This window comes from Microtus oregoni, unplaced genomic scaffold (assembly GCF_018167655.1).
Source record: "Microtus oregoni isolate MIOR12 unplaced genomic scaffold, Mior012 000010F_ref0000083, whole genome shotgun sequence".
NCBI classification, from domain to species: Eukaryota; Metazoa; Chordata; class Mammalia; order Rodentia; family Cricetidae; genus Microtus; species Microtus oregoni.
The window spans coordinates 7,478,632-7,495,016 of record NW_024543069.1 but is presented as its reverse complement, the minus strand read 5'-3'; positions in this window follow the sequence as shown (position 1 = coordinate 7,495,016).

Sequence of the window (16,385 nt, the reverse complement as noted above, 5' to 3'; positions counted from 1 at the left end):
CAACTCTCTACTATACCACATTTCCAATTCTCTAAACCTTTACTTGATGCTATGTATAGGCATCTATTATCCTATAGTGTTAACTCAGAAGGACCATGATTTCAGATATAGTTTCTTGAGCAATATTTGCTACACAACTGTATATTTTTAATGTTGCATAAACAAAATACACAAATAAATAAGTGAAAAGAAGAAAAAAAGGACCATGAGGGCTATGCACATGAATAAACATATTCAACTCTACTTTTCTAGAGAGAACATGAACTCTATGATTTCACTGCAATTTTTTAAAAACATGAATTAAAATAGAATTTCATCAGTTTCCACTTCACTTCCTTCCCAAACTTTGGTATTCTCTCACACCTTCTCAGCCTTAAACTGATAAGCATATGTTTTGGTTGTTATTGTTGCATATACATATATACATGTATGTGCAAATTATAAATACTCTCTGATAAATCCAATTTATTGTTTAAGTGTGTATGGGTTCAGAGATGACTATTTTATAATGGAATACCAATATGGGAGCTCATTCCTGCAATCATTAGTTAACTATAGATTTTGTTTAGTTCTAGAACTCCATGTAGTTTCCTTTCTTCCACTTTTCCATGTCTATTGATATTGCCATTATTCTTGTCTTGTTTATACAGCTATTTTAGAGCCAAATTCTTGGTCCTCTTGTTCTTGCACTCCTCCTCCCCCTTTTCTCTTGATGTTCCTTTAGCTACTGTTGCAGGATCTGTGATCTAGATGAATCCTATATGGTTGGCTCTGTGTAGTCTGTTAAACTTTTCATTGCGTTATGTTGTGAGTTTTTATTATGGTTCCCATTTGTTGTAAACATAAGCAGAAGTGATAGCTACACTTATCTCTGTGTATGAAGATAAATGTAGTAAGGTGCTTTCTCTAGTCCTCCAGAGCCAACTTCCCAGCCTTGTCCCTAGTGCGGCAACAGAATATCAACTTCAGGTTTTCCTTACTCCTCCCCACACCTCCCATGGATCCTTCAGACCCCTGACAAGTAGGCTGAAAGCAGACCAACACTTCTAGGAGATAGAGTCCTCTATTCTCATCCCAAGTTCTGCAGGCCTTGTTAGAAGAAGTATGTCACAGGGGTAGGCTTTCAGGTTTCAGAAGCTCAAGTCAGTCTCAGGATCACTCTCTATCCCTGCTGTTTTACGATCCATTTGTAGACTTTGCAGCTCCTCTCAAGCACCATGTCTCGATGCTTGCATGCTGCCGTGCTTGTTGTCATGATTCCCACCATGCTACGAACAGACAAAACTTCTGAAATGTAAGTCAGTGCCTTTTGAAGTATTTCCTTCTTCTGAGTCTCCATGTCATGGAATCTATCCAAAAATAATAAAACACTAAGAAAGACAGAACAATTTTAGAAACAAGAAGCAATAAAGTAAAACCTGAGGGAATTCTTGAAAAAATTAGGAATTTCAACAGGAACTCTAGAGGCAAGCTTCACTAATAAAGTCCAAGAGATGGACAGAGATCAGAGGTATTGAAGACATTATAAAAGAAATTATATATCAGTCAATTAAAATGTTAAATATAAAAGAACCCTGACACAAAAGATCCAGGAAATTTGATTATCATGAAAAGACCAAATTTTAGAATAATAGCTATATATTAAGGAGAATAATCCCAACTCAAAGGTCTAGAAAATAATTTCAACAAAATTGTTGAAAAAAATTTTCCCAACCTAAGACAGGAGATGCCAATAAAGATATACGAATAATTAATAATATCAAATAGATAGTAACCAAATAGAAATTCCCCTTGACAAAACTAATTAAAACCCAGCCAGGCAGTGGTGGCGCACACCCTTAATCCCAGCACTCGGGAGGCAGAGGCAGGTGGATCTCTGTGAGTTTGAGGCCAGCCTGGTCTACAAGAGCTAGTTCCAGGACAGGAACCAAAAAAAAGCTACGGAGAAACCCTGTCTCGAAAAATCCAAAAAAAAAAAAAAAACCTAATTAAAACCCTAAATATACAGAACAAAGAAAGAATATTAAAAGCTTCAAGGGGAAAATATAAAGCAACAAATAAATACAGACTGTTAGAATTATAACATACTTCTCAATGGGAACTGTAAAAGTCATAAGTGCCTGGACAGGTGTGATGTGGACTGCAAGAAACCAACACAGATTAAAAACCAAGTAAAAATTTTCATCACCATAGATGGAGAAAATCAGATATTTCATGATAAAGTGTAATTTAAGCAGTATCTATTTCTAAACCCAACCCTATAGATAGTTGTAGAAGGAAAACTCCAAACTAAGGAGGTTAACTTTACCTATGTAAACACTGGAAGTAAATATTCTTATTCCAACAAATAGAAGGGAAACACACTCACTCATACACACACACACACCACCACCACCACCAACAACAACAAAATAACAGGAATAAGTATTTATTGGTCATTGATACGTCTCCATATCATTAGTCTGAATTCTTCAACAAAAATCACAAACTAACAGAACTGATGTGAAAATAGTATCTATCCTGTTGCTGCATCCAAGAAACATACCTCAACATCAAGGATAGGATTATCTCAGTGTGAAGACTTGCAAAAAGATATTCCAGGCAAATGGACTTAAGAAGAAAACTGCTGTAGCTATTCAATATCTAACAAAACATATTTCCACTAAATCTAATAAAACAAAGCATGGGGAAGGACACTTCATATTAATCAAAGGAGAAATCCATCAATATAGCATTTCAATTCTAATATCTATGCTATAAAAACAGGCACACTAACCCTTGTAAAGAAACTGTACTACAACTTCAATCATATTGACCCTCACACACTGATAATGGGAGACTTCAATAGCCCACACTCACCAATGCCCAGAAAAACCACACAAAATCTAAACAGAGAAATACTAGAGCTAACAGACATTATAAAACAAATAGACCTAACAGATATTTATAGAATATTATGTCTACTCAGCACCTCTTTGGAATTTCTCTAAAATTCACCAGCACTAACTGGGACCCTTCCTCCAAAATGGAACAATGAACAAACACGGAGCAGAGGTGGAAGTTATCACACAACCAAACGAGAGGACAAAGGAGCTATATGAAACAAGATGAATTCAGACAGGAGCAAAACAAGGATACATCAGCAAAAAACAAAGTGGAAGAGCAGAGACTGTTTCATCTGCTTCCCCTAATCAACTAAAAACAACGAAGTGGCTGAAATACGTTTTAAACCCTTTAAAGAGTACAAATATGCTTATTACTGGAAACTAACAAGATTATATTGGAGAGCAGAAAAAGAAATCATTTGTTACAGAAATATTAGATATAGAAAGATCTAAAAGTTTTTCCTCAATTTACATGTTTAATTGTTTTATTTTGAATCATGCAAATGCAGTATATTATAATAGGAAATTTAAATGAAAAAGAAATAAAAAACTTCAGACACATTAAATTGGTTCTAAGTTGTCTAGGGAGATAATGAATGCTCCCTGTTTTCTGGTAAGCTTATTTAATTTTTCTGCCTTGCAAATTCTCATATGTATAATCTGTTTACATTTTTAATTCTTCTCTCTCTCTCTTCCTTTAAAGAGTTTCTTAAAAGACAGCGCCTCTTTAGAAATCACCACATGCTTACTCTCATATTAGTAATATTTTAGGATTTTATTCTTTTTCACAATGTCGGAGATCATTTCTATTTTAGTTTTATAATAAAGATCTCTCTAACATCGTTGAATTTTCCTAATATGGAACCAATGGCATTGTGTTGTGCTTCTGTGCATACAAGAATTTTAAATGTTGGAACTGTTTTAATACATAAGGGTGGCAGATCAACAACAGAAAAGGGTCATCAATTGGTATTGATTTTGAAACTACAAGAATACAGAATCCAAGTAGTGTCAGCTCTATCACATTTTGGCTCATTTCTCTTTTTCCTCCATTTTCCCCATAATGATTTCTCATTACTTTTCAAAGAGTTTCTTCAATCGCCTGCCCCACTGCAAATTATTTTACAGAGTGACTGCTTTACAGTTTTCTATCCAGCTGCTGTGGGAGTGTTAGCCACTCTAAGTGCAATTCAGAAAGCCCACTCTTGATGCTCTTTCTTTGCTCACTTTTCATAAGACGCAGCCAGATTGCCTCCCTCACACCTTGTATCTTTAAACATTTTTCTCTTTTATAAAAATAGATATTAGAACTACCAGAATTCTCCACCAGGGATATACACACTAGAGAAAGAACTGTATATATAATCTATGTATTGTTTCAAAAATTTAGGAACAAACACATAAAAAAGGTAAGTAAATACATTTGTTAAGTGCATACTTTTTCAAGATTCATACTAATGACTTCCTATTCATAATATATTTATTTAATATTTTCCATACACTTTATAGAAAGAAAAAAAAGATGCTTCATAAAATAAGCAATTATTCATTTAACAGATGAACTCTTTGGGAAGGGGGGGTTTCAAGACAGGGTTTCTCTGTAGCTTTGGAGCCTCTCCTGGAACTAGTTCTTGTAGACCAGGTTGGCCTCGAACTCACAAAGATCTTCTTGCCTCTGCCTTCTGAGTGTTGGGATTAAAGGGGTGCACCACCACCGCCTGGCAGATGAACTTTTTGTGGCATTATTGTTCCTAAAATTCCATACATCATGACTTGGTCCCCAGGGCAACTGTGGATGTTAAAATGAGGCAATACTCTAAGAATCTGAGTGCTTTGTCCCAAGCTGGTGACACTGTTTTGGTAGGTTTAGGGAGTTTGGTGTTTTGGAAGCAAGCATGCCTCTGAGATTGGATGTGGAGGGTTAAAGATTTGTGCTATTTTCAGTTTGTTCTCTGATTCATGATTCACATTCATTGTGTGAGCCAGCAGCCTCTTGTTTCTCCTGCCAGGCCTTTGTTTTGCTATCATAGATTTTTAAGTCTCTGGAACTATAAGTCCAAATAAACTTTCCTCTCTAAGCTGTCTTGGCCATGGTATTTTCTTAGAGCATAGAACAATAGCTCATGGAGTGTCATTACTGAGAGACAGTGGAGCCTCCATAGGACTTAGATAGATGAACTGAAGGTAGCTGGGAGGCCCCCTGCCCTCTCTCACCTGCTGATTTTGTGAAGAGGAAGGAAGTCTTCCACAGCATCTATCTTTTCAGGAATGTGCCGAGCCACACATTGTGGCCTTGGGTGACAGGCTCAAATTCTGTGACAAATAAATCATGCTCTGTAAGCCACAAAACTGTGAGTCAAAGTAGCCTTCCTTCTGTATAGGCTGGTTATTCCAGGAGTGTTATTGTAATCACACACATGTAATACACTCATGTAAGGCCCTTCTATTTTAGAAAGAATTCTAGTCATGGTTCGATTTTATAAGTGTGATTGAGGGTGTAATTTTACATTTTATATAACACCATAGTCTAGAATTTTTGTTCAAACTATAAAATTTTATGGGTTTTGTTTGTTGGTATTTTTCAAAAACAGCTGTTATAGCAATTCATTTCAAACACAGTTCTCCTGAGTATTAATCTACATGCCTATGAGAAGTCAATAAAAGAATATGACTCTTATAGTTATTTAACTGTAATGGTAACTATAATATTTTGTATATTATCCATCATTTCTTGAAAAGTTGAATTTATAAGGCAATTTAAATAATATGAAAATTTCTCATTTTTTTACAATTTGTTATACAAAGTTGTTTAATTTTATAAAATGTGATTAACATTCCCCACCATTAATGTATTCACACAGATGTGTAAGAATTTCGTATAAAGCTTTAACTCTATATTTGTCATATAGAGTGATTTAAAAAGGAAGTGAACACCAAAATGATGCATTTTTCTATTGTATTCATACAAAATGAATGATTAGTTTTCACATTGATTTTTAGAACAGACAATTAAGTTTTTCATTGTTGGAGTAGTATAACCTCTAAAGCTATGTACTAAGATGGCTCAATTATGTAATGCTGTTTCAATTAAAAATGATAAAAAAGGAAAAGAGGAGTAATAAAGTCTAGTGTAGTTGTGGGTGTTACTCATATAAGATCCGTTCAGATTTTCTCCTGATGTGAATGCACTACCCTAGAAAAGATTTAAATCGAAATTAAAAAATTTTCCAGTTCATTTTACTTCAAGATATTGGTAAGATTTAGGTCTCTTATCATATGTAATCATGTGAAAAGCATAAGTCAATTAGAAATGAACAGGAAACAGGACATGCGTTTTGTTAGCATGACTTGTGAGAGAAGTGGGTGCTTAGACTACGTCGCAGAAATCAGCTGAAAGGAACACGGTCATGGTGTGAGACTGTGGCACAGGGACAGTTTCATGACTGAAGAATAGCACTGTTCGTGAACAGGAAATAGTTAACACTGCTGCACAGAACTGAGGCATCCACACCATTTCCATCTTTAATAACAGAAGTCTCTTGATTTCACTAGCCCATCCTAATATTTTCAGGGCAATCAAGTCCTTTTCCACCCTTGTTACTCATTGCAGATTTGAGAACAAATTCTGGAATATCAATTTTGACATTTTTCTTCAGTAATATAAAAATTCCGTAATCTATTTAGCATGTTCTAACAAATCTGTTTCAGTTCAAATTGTTTGGATTAGAATATACTATCTGACTGAGAGCCTCAATCAAGACAAGGCTATAAAGAAAACATACGAAACCTAAAAGCTATGTTTTAAAAGTCATTTTATACTAAACCAAATTGTTATGCTTGTCACTGACCTCTATAATGCAAGTGTATATATTTTTCATTTCTTGTTCCTTGTGTTTTTTTCTCCCTATATCTCAACTGATGTGTTGACATCTAGATAAAAAGTAAGAACACAGAGTTTAATTAACTATAACACCTATGAAGAAATGTTGTCATCTCTGTCAAGTAAGATAATGATAATAGTTATTTTACAAGTTTTCTATGGAAGTTAAGTGAATGCAGAGATGGTGTCCAACAGCATATTTAAATAATGATGTTCATGCAAATATCATTGTGCTCGTGCTGCTTTGGGGAATTATTTTAATTTATGAAAAATGACTGAAAGTGATAAATACATGGCTAAGCATCAGTAATAATCAAATATGTAGCCAAACATGCTTTTATGATTTCATAATCTCTCTGTTCATACTGCATTATTTCTCTTTCTTTTTTCATGCCTCAAGGGCATGGCATGTGACATTGAATAGTTGAGTAATATTCTTTATAAGCAGAAGCAACTCAGAAAATGATGTTTCAATTATTGAAAACAATGCTAAATATCAAACTATAAATAATTTACTTCTAATTTATATTGTCAATTAGCAAAAGGCACAAAGATGTTACCTTTATTTAATTCTTATTTTTTAATCAATTTCTTATTTTAAAAAAAGTAGAGGGAGGTTACAGAAGAAACAGTAAGATATATTATTCCACATTGGATAAGCAAATTAAGAATTAACATAAAAATTATGAGTAGAACTGCATGTATGTAAAATCCAATATAAAGCTATAGAAAACACAAACATAGTGAAAAAAATTTTATTGAGAAACAAAGCTCTTTTCTTCATTTGAAGATATATTTTCTTCTGGGCAGATGTGGTGTTTACCCTTAATCCCAGCGCTTGGGAGGCAGAGGCAGGATAATCTCTGTGTTAGAGGAGAGCCTGGACTACAGAGTAAATTCCAGGACAACCAAGATTACACAGAGGAACCCTGTCTTCAAAAACAGACAAATGACAAACCATAACAAACAAAACAAAACAAAAACAGCAACAAAAAAAGAAAGTAGGGGAGAAAAGAAAGTGTATTTTAGTTAAGGTTCATAAATCAACATAAGTAGAAATAAAACATATATAGGTCTTCATTTTAATGTAGTCACCAAATTAGTATAAAATAGGCATGTTTGAGATGCAGGAGGAAATTTGACATATGGACTTGAAAGTAGTGAAATAGAAAATAGTAAAATCTAAAAGTTAAATCAATGTCTACGAAGATTCACTAAAATAGCGTTAGTATGGTTCTCATACCAGCCCTGTTACATCTATTAAACGAATACAAACTTTGAAAAGACTTTTAGGCGCACTGTGGATGGGAAAGACTTTCTTTTTCATGGAAAAAAAAAAGAATTGACAGGATAGCAAAAGAAAGACTATCCCAACAAAGAAAAAAATCACATCTAAGATTTCATAGGGAGTTAGAGAGCAGCTGTAAAATGCCTAAGAAACTAAAGAACAAAGCACACAAAGATTTAAGCAGCACAAGATTCAACTGAGAATCACACCCAAGAAGGATAGGCAGAAGCCTCATGAAAAAGGTAAACCAGATGGCGTTGGTGAGCAATATTTATCTTATCCAAATAGTAAATACCCACACCTTGCAAGCAAGCTGTATTCCAGTTGGGACATTTTAGGAGACAATGATACTCTGAATGTAAAGGTCAGTACATCACAGTCCATGTCTCTGAAAGTTGTGGCAAGATGACATTTTGAACAGAAACTTACTCTTCCAAACTGAGTTAAATGAGGACTTGAGAACAAAGCATTCATTTTAGAAATTCTAAAGCCAATATAAAGACAGGTCCCAGATATATTGGCGAAGAGCAGAAGAAAAAGTCAATTAAAAGAAAAAAAAATATGGCATGAGGTTTACAAGAGGAGCAAGTCCCTTCCCATATGATTTAATGCAGACCTTATCACCTCCCATTACCTTTAACATCTGGTAGAACTCAACTTCAAGTCTGCAGGTGTTTGATTAACACTTTGGTTCCTGATATCCCACCAGGTTTACTGCTGCAGAAACTGAGTACTCTATAGCTACTATTCCTTTTTTTTTTTTTATTGAGAAAAGGAAAAAAAGTTTCCACCTTCACCAAGCCTCCCATTTCCCTCACACTCCTCCCACCCTTCTCCCCCTCCTCCCACTCCTCTCCCCTTCCCTCTCCAGTCCAAAGAGCAGTCAGGGTTCCCAGCCCTGTGCAGTTCTAGATATCCACCTATTTCTACCTCTCCATTGCTGGAATTATATCTCACCACAAGGCTTGCCCTTCTTTTACATAGATTTTAAAGCTCAAAGTGAGGTATATTTTTTGCATGGCAAGGACTTTACTGGTTGATCTATCATCCTAGCTGTCTCATTTATTTTTATATATCTATATTTTATATATTGCTATGATTTCCCTACCATTATATTCCAATAGCCTTTTCAATTCTTTTTTTAGTTATGTAAATGGTACTGATTTTTAATTTCCTGGCCACCCAGACCTGAATAACCACACAAAACTATATTAATTGAAACACTATTTGACTAATGGCCCAGGTATACTCCTTTGGCAGCTACATGGCATCTCCATGATTCCACCTTCTTGCTCCCTACATTCAGCTTTGTTTTCCAGCCAACTTATATTCTGCCCTGCCAAAAGCCAAAGCAGCTACTTTATTAACTAATTATAATAAAACCTATTCATTGCATACAGAAGAGAATCCACATAATATTTAATCTTGTTTAATCTGTTTCCCCTTTCCTTTTTTACCCCCTTTAACTGATTCAACTACTATTTATATATTACAATTTTTACAATTTTTGACATTTTTGTTTTATGATCATTGGTGGTATGATATTGGGTTCTAATCAAATTTAAGTGTATTTATGTATCTTATTCAGTTTAGTGTAGAAATTTGTTCTCTCCTCATTGTGTAGTGTTTTTGATCAAGCTGATCAGGAGGCTACTCACTAAGAAAATCTCAGTGTAAATATTGAAGGTATTTTAAAATAAACAAATATGCCTGCCATGACATGGGAACATAATGAGGTAACGTCTCAAGTATTTACTCCAAAGATACTGGCAGTGGAATTGCTAGACAAATAATTAAAAACTGCACTTTTGCAAATAATCAATCAATTCAAGAAGGAACAAAAATGAAAACACTAAAAAACACTAAATCTAAAGATATAGTGACATTATTACGATAATGATATTCAATACAACAACATATGGCATAAACTCAGCATCATGATTGAGAACTATAGCAAGAAAAGGGATAAAATAGAAATATGACACCATAACCTGGGAGGCCAGCTCCCAGGACTGTACCCAGCATAGCAAATTGAAGGCCAACAGAGTAGTTAGGCTTTAGAAAAAAACTCTTCTCAATCTTAGGGTTGGAGTATTCTATCTAAGGGGTAAATAAGGAAACAGACATTTTCTAATATTAACTTAAGAAAAAAGGAACAAGCACACATTTTCTTAATGGTAACCATCTCTTTTTACTTCAACTTAAATAATCTTTCTTTCTTTCTTAGCAATCTCTCTACACAGTTACATCTCTTTACATACAGATATATGTCTTTTCTCCACACAATTCTCTTCTATACACTTCTTTCTACTCTGTTATATTTCTTCACAGATTATACATTTATGGACAAATCATCCTCCTAACCATCCACAGCTATATGTGTGCCCAGTAGATAGAATATTTTCATGAAATAAACACACAAGCATGGGAAAAGTACCCATATTGGAACATAAGAAAAGCTATAGACAGAAACAACCGGTCATTTACACTCTGTGAACTCACTGTCTTTTTCAAATGTGGTCCCCATCAGAGAATTATTCATCTGGTAGGTTGACCTGTTGAATATTAGTTGTTACTTGTTATATACTCCCAAAACCTCCAGCAATATGAGGTTTAAAAAAATCTAAATTCAGTGTAAAGCTATAGACTTACCGTGGAGTAGGTAAGACAGGAGAATAAGTGTCTAATTTGGCAGGTAAATTTAAGTCAATGCTACATTCAAAATCCAAAAAGAAACAACAGTATCAAGAGCAACACCCAAATATCTGATAATTGAGAAAGAAGAAACATCAAAAATTGAGAAAGAAGAAAGACCTGGGATAAAAGCTAAACACATAGAAATACAGCAATTCAATTATTGTAGGAAATTCCAAAAATCAAGAATAATAAACAGACAAGTTTATGAGACACTGAGAATCCTTAGTTGGAATAGCCAGTGAACAAACTCTCAATAACATGTGAGTGTTAATCTATCCAAATTTTAAATAAAGACACTCTATTAAAACATATAATAGAAAAGTATTTCCTTTCTTATAATGACTAAAATGAATAATTTTCAACTAAGATTGCTAAATTCAGCATAATGATCTTTCAAAACGTGAGAAAATAAAGGTATTTCATAGCAGGTACAAAGTAAAGAAATTAATCATTACACCCTTCCAAAACCCAGCAGTGCAAAAGATAAATGCAGAAACTCTTAACATGAAGAAAAATAAAACCATAACCACAAAGACTCGGGGAAGAACAAATGTATCAGATGAAAGGATAAACATAAAGGCGATAGGATGGTATCTGTCAACACTTCCATCACAGCAAATGATTGAAACCTTAATAGTAACACTGAACTAAGAAATCCACTAAGCCAGAAAAATGAGCCGTAATACCATAGATATTTACAAACATCCCAGTACTAATCCTAAATGGAAATATTCATAATTCTCCATTCTAATGAATAAACACCAATTCGTTGACTAAATTGAAAAAAACACAATTCAATGTTTTATAGTCTATAGAAAAACACTTCACTAGCAAAAAATTATATTGACTCCAAAGGAAAAGATGAATGCCAATCTATGAAGTAAATAAAAAGCCTGCAAGAACTAAGGTTATATATTTATTTCTAATAAATCAATCTTCCTTTTAAAATTCATCAGAAGATCTATATACTAATAAAAGGAGAAAATCAGTCAAATTATAACAAGTGTAAAAGTATGTGTTCTATATTTTAATGAAAACAAATAAACAACACAATACCCCAACTATGAACATCTAAGAATACACAGTTCCTAATACAGTAAGTGTGGGTGGTTTATAAAAACAATTTTCACAAATAGAGACCATTGAGACCAAAATGCAATGTATTGACTTCAAAATTATAGTGAGTCATAGATTTAAGTTTTAATAGATACGTACATACAATCTACCTAATACCTACCAAATATACATTATTCTCAGTACTCTGTGGAATCTTTTTGAGTGTATAATATTTAATGCCAGAAAACTTTTAATACATTCAAGAGAACCAAATATTTTTCTTTTTAAATTTTAGTAAATGTTGACTAAATGAAACTGGAAATCAATAGAAAGATAAAACACAGGATCTACAGAAATTCTTGGAGATTAAATAGTGCATGTATAAAGCAATGCTGGGCATTGAACAAATCTTGGGAGAAACTTCACAGTTTTCTTGATTCAAGTGAAAATACAACTTTTCATAAACTTTGGTATATGATAAAGATTTTAATTCTAAAAATATATAGCAGTTACTGCTTACATTGAAAAATTGGAGAATTATCAAACAAGTAATTCATTTATCAAACAAACAATACATTTTTGCCATCAAACAAATGCCTAGTCAAACTAAACAAATGAAAGAGAAGCACTAATTCATAAAATTAGAGATTTAAAGTTTACAATACACCAGATACCCATGAAATTCACAAAATTAGTAGATATTGTACAAAATCTCACATTTCCAAATACAGGAAATCTAAAAATGGATAATTGAATAAATGACCATATAACAACCACAATTAAATCATGTTTATATAAGGTATATAACAAAGAATAAATAAATATTATTCCATTTACTAAATTAGTAAGGCGATGGATATCCAGAAGTTTAAGACAGTGTCAAAACTAAGATTTCTCAAATTGTTGAATAAAATAGAAAGGGGCCAAAAGCTACCCAAATTCACTTTATGATGCTGGTATTACCATGATAGGAAAACCACCTAAAGAAACAACAAAAAGAGAAAACTGTATATATTCCTTCTAAAAAAACTGAGACATAGCTTGGGAGGTGGTAGCACATGCCTTTAAGACCAGTAATTAGAAGGCAGAGGCAGGTGGATCTCTCTGAGTTCAAGGACAGCCTGGTCTACGAGAGCTAGTTTCAGAAGAAAAGTTCCAAGCCATGAAAATGGAGCCCCAACCAGTGGACTGTATCAAGGGAAAAGGTATATTTACACTTATTGTCTGTTGTGTATAGTTTAGGGATCTAAGAATCACACGAGTGACCAAACACATGGGTTTGTCATCTAAGAGTTAAGGACAGAAAGAAAGCTGTTCTACCTAGTCTTTTCTCTCTGGACACCCAAACAAGGTCAAAGACTTCTGAAGAAATGGCCTATGTGGGAGAATGATTCCCTCCTCTGAGGGAAGCAACCTTCATGTACAACACAGAAAGCACCATTTATCAGCAGAGGTTTCTGTAAAGAGATTATTTTTCTAAAAAGAATTAGTAAACACACGCTTGAGCCCATAGTGACGTGGGCCTTGAGACCATTTCTTGCTAAAACCCATGAAAATCCAAACAGGAACATTAATTTTAAATAGTTCAAGTGGGAGCTATTTGGGTGCTAAGCAGAGGCAAAACCCAATATCCATGAAATGAAAACCCCTCGATTCTCTCTCATGGGAACCACCAACTCAGTGGGTCATCAATGCATAAGGAACTGTAAAAACTCAGAAAATGAGCAGTGGGGGACAGAAACAATAGAGGACTCAAAGATAAATTTAACTGTGACCTTCAGAGAAAACATTTCTGGTTAAATGTAAGAGTTATAATGTACCTCTTATGTTAAAGATGAAAGAACAAACAATTACATTAAGAAATAAGAAAATGCACTTGTAAATTATTATGAAGACAAGAAGATTTGACCGTGTTTGAGCCTCAGTTACATTAGGGAAGTCACCAGTATCCTATAACAAACTTGATTCTTAAATATGAATCATTAGAACTCTTCTTCAAGTCATAATATTGATGTTTTTCTTGTCTGGAATGACAAAAATTATATACTGAATGCTTGAGTTAAGAAATAAGAGTAATAATTTATACTAACAAATTATAAAATACTGTCCTTTGTATGACCATGGAGATTTATCTGCTGTTCAGTACACTGTTCAATGACAAATTGACCTTTATAATTTTCTTTAGAGAAGGTATTTCAGAAATCTCAAGATTTTATATAATTGTTTAAATAATTTACTTCTTTTTTTGGTGTTTTTCCTTTATGGATAATACCTTTTCAGTTGGTGATTTCAAGATAAAATTCAGAAACAATCCTCAGTTGTGGTGATGCTGTTTCTATGATAATGACTACAGTTTCCAATGGTGTCTCTAAAACTATCATAAGAAAACGCAGAATGTCTTAGTCTAATCTTTAAGTTAAATGCTTTCAGTTCATGTAGGATTTATTTAGGTTTTGTTTAGGCAACACACACATATTATTTTCACTATTCCTTCTACTAAAAATTATATAAATTAATTATTTTAAACAACTAATTTTTATTATAATCTATTTTTGAGATAGCATGTGTAAGATAACAATAAATATACATTTAGACAAAGTCTTATTTCTGGAATAATGGTCAATACTCTTCTTTTATATTGCTAATAAAATTTACAAACAGCATCATGTTTGAGAGGTTCAATGCAGTTACAAATTTTGAAGCAACATGTTTAAAAATCAAGAAACATTTGATTTGATGTATATCTTGAAATAAGTATCTTTAAATTCACTGTTTTTTTAAAAGAAAGTTGTTCCCCTGAATGTTTTGCCTATAAAATCAGCATGCTGTTACTTTTTTAGTTCTCTCAAAATATTAATAGTTTCAAATTATTAGTAGTTGTAGAAATATTCATATTTGTGAGACATTAAAAATCATGTTATTTTCTTGAGATTAAAATGTGTGAAGATGAATATAGTCTTATTCTGTTTTCCATTCAGAAACAAATGAGATATCTTCCTAAGGGTAGAAGTTTCTTTAGTCCATAAATCTGTGATTTGTAAATGGGGTACATGAAGCAGCTGGGCAACAGAGACCTCATGTTGCAAAATTCATTTAGGGTATCACATCTGAGGAAGAATGTCTCCATGCTTTCTCTCGCTCTCTCCCTCTCCTTCTCCATCTCCTCCTCTCGTTCATCTTCCTCTCTCTCTCCCTTCCTGCTTCTCTTTTACCAGTTTCCCGAGATAGAATGTAGGGCCTTGCATATTTTCAGTCAACTTTTATAGTCACATTCTATCACCAGTGCATTCAGAATAGATCATCTTTAAATTTTTACTAGATGAGTCTCTCTAAGCTGTACAGATTGGTTTTAAATTCACGCTGTAGCCCAGTCAGGTCTTGAAACTGTCCTGAATATGAAGAAAGACATGTCACTGGCAAGAGAGAGAAACTGATAGTCTCATTAAAGCAATATCAAAAACTGTTTTTTTAATTCTTGTGAAATTCAACAGTGAACAATTTTAAGAGCAAACATTTATATTCCCGTGGGAGGCAATATACATTTATACCAAGAATTTAAATAAAAGATATGCAATCTACTGTTCAATGCATCATATATTAAGTATTATTTTAAGCTTGTTTAACTTTATTGAGATATACCTGTTTTCTATTGGTATTGCAAGCTGGTCTGTTTCCCAAAGAGTTCCCTCATGTTACAGAATCATAAAAGGTTAATATTTTCATCTCCCAATGAATAAATAATTTCTGATTAAACTGTAATAGATTATTTTAATGTGAAACTCTTGTAATCAACTGTAATAATATCTTGTTAGATAATATATCGAACTTAAAATACTTTAGGTATTATGAATTGCAAAGCAAAGAGCACACTACTAATTTTTGGCTCAGTATTGCATTTAATCCCTAATTACAATCACAGAACACAGTGAGTATTTCTCCTACTGGGAATTCGCAAAGATACAAGCATAGATGTCTAGTGCCTTGCAGTAGTTTCCCTAAGCAAACTGCTCTTTGACTCAGACTTACACTCAATGCTGCGACACAGCTTTATTTATTTCTTGGGTTTTTTTTTTATGTTGTTGTTTGTTTTTCGACACAGGGTTTCCTAGTATCTATGGAGCCAGTCCTGAAACTCTCTTTGTAGACCAGGTTGGCCTCAGACTCATAGAAATCTGCCTGCCTTCAACAGTTTTAGTTTTGTAAGGAAGACTAGCCCACTTCACAGTTATTATGCCAAGTGACATCAGTTAGAGAGATTTCAACCTTTAAAAGCCTGAAAATGAAAGAATAAGTGATTGCCAATTTCCTACATAATTTATTCTGGACTTTCTTTTTAATTTTAATTTATTGTTTTGCCATTAACCCTTTTTTAATATCATGAAAAAAATAAACTGTCATAGTTAATATTATTCTGCATATTCTTATCTTCATCCGGGTCCTCCTGTATCACCTCTCCATTTCCTCCCAAAATCATATCCTCTTTTTATAAATTATTATTTCTTTAATTATTGTTGTTATAAACACATAGGGAGAGAGAAGAATGGATCGATGATAGATTGAGAGATATACATAGATGATA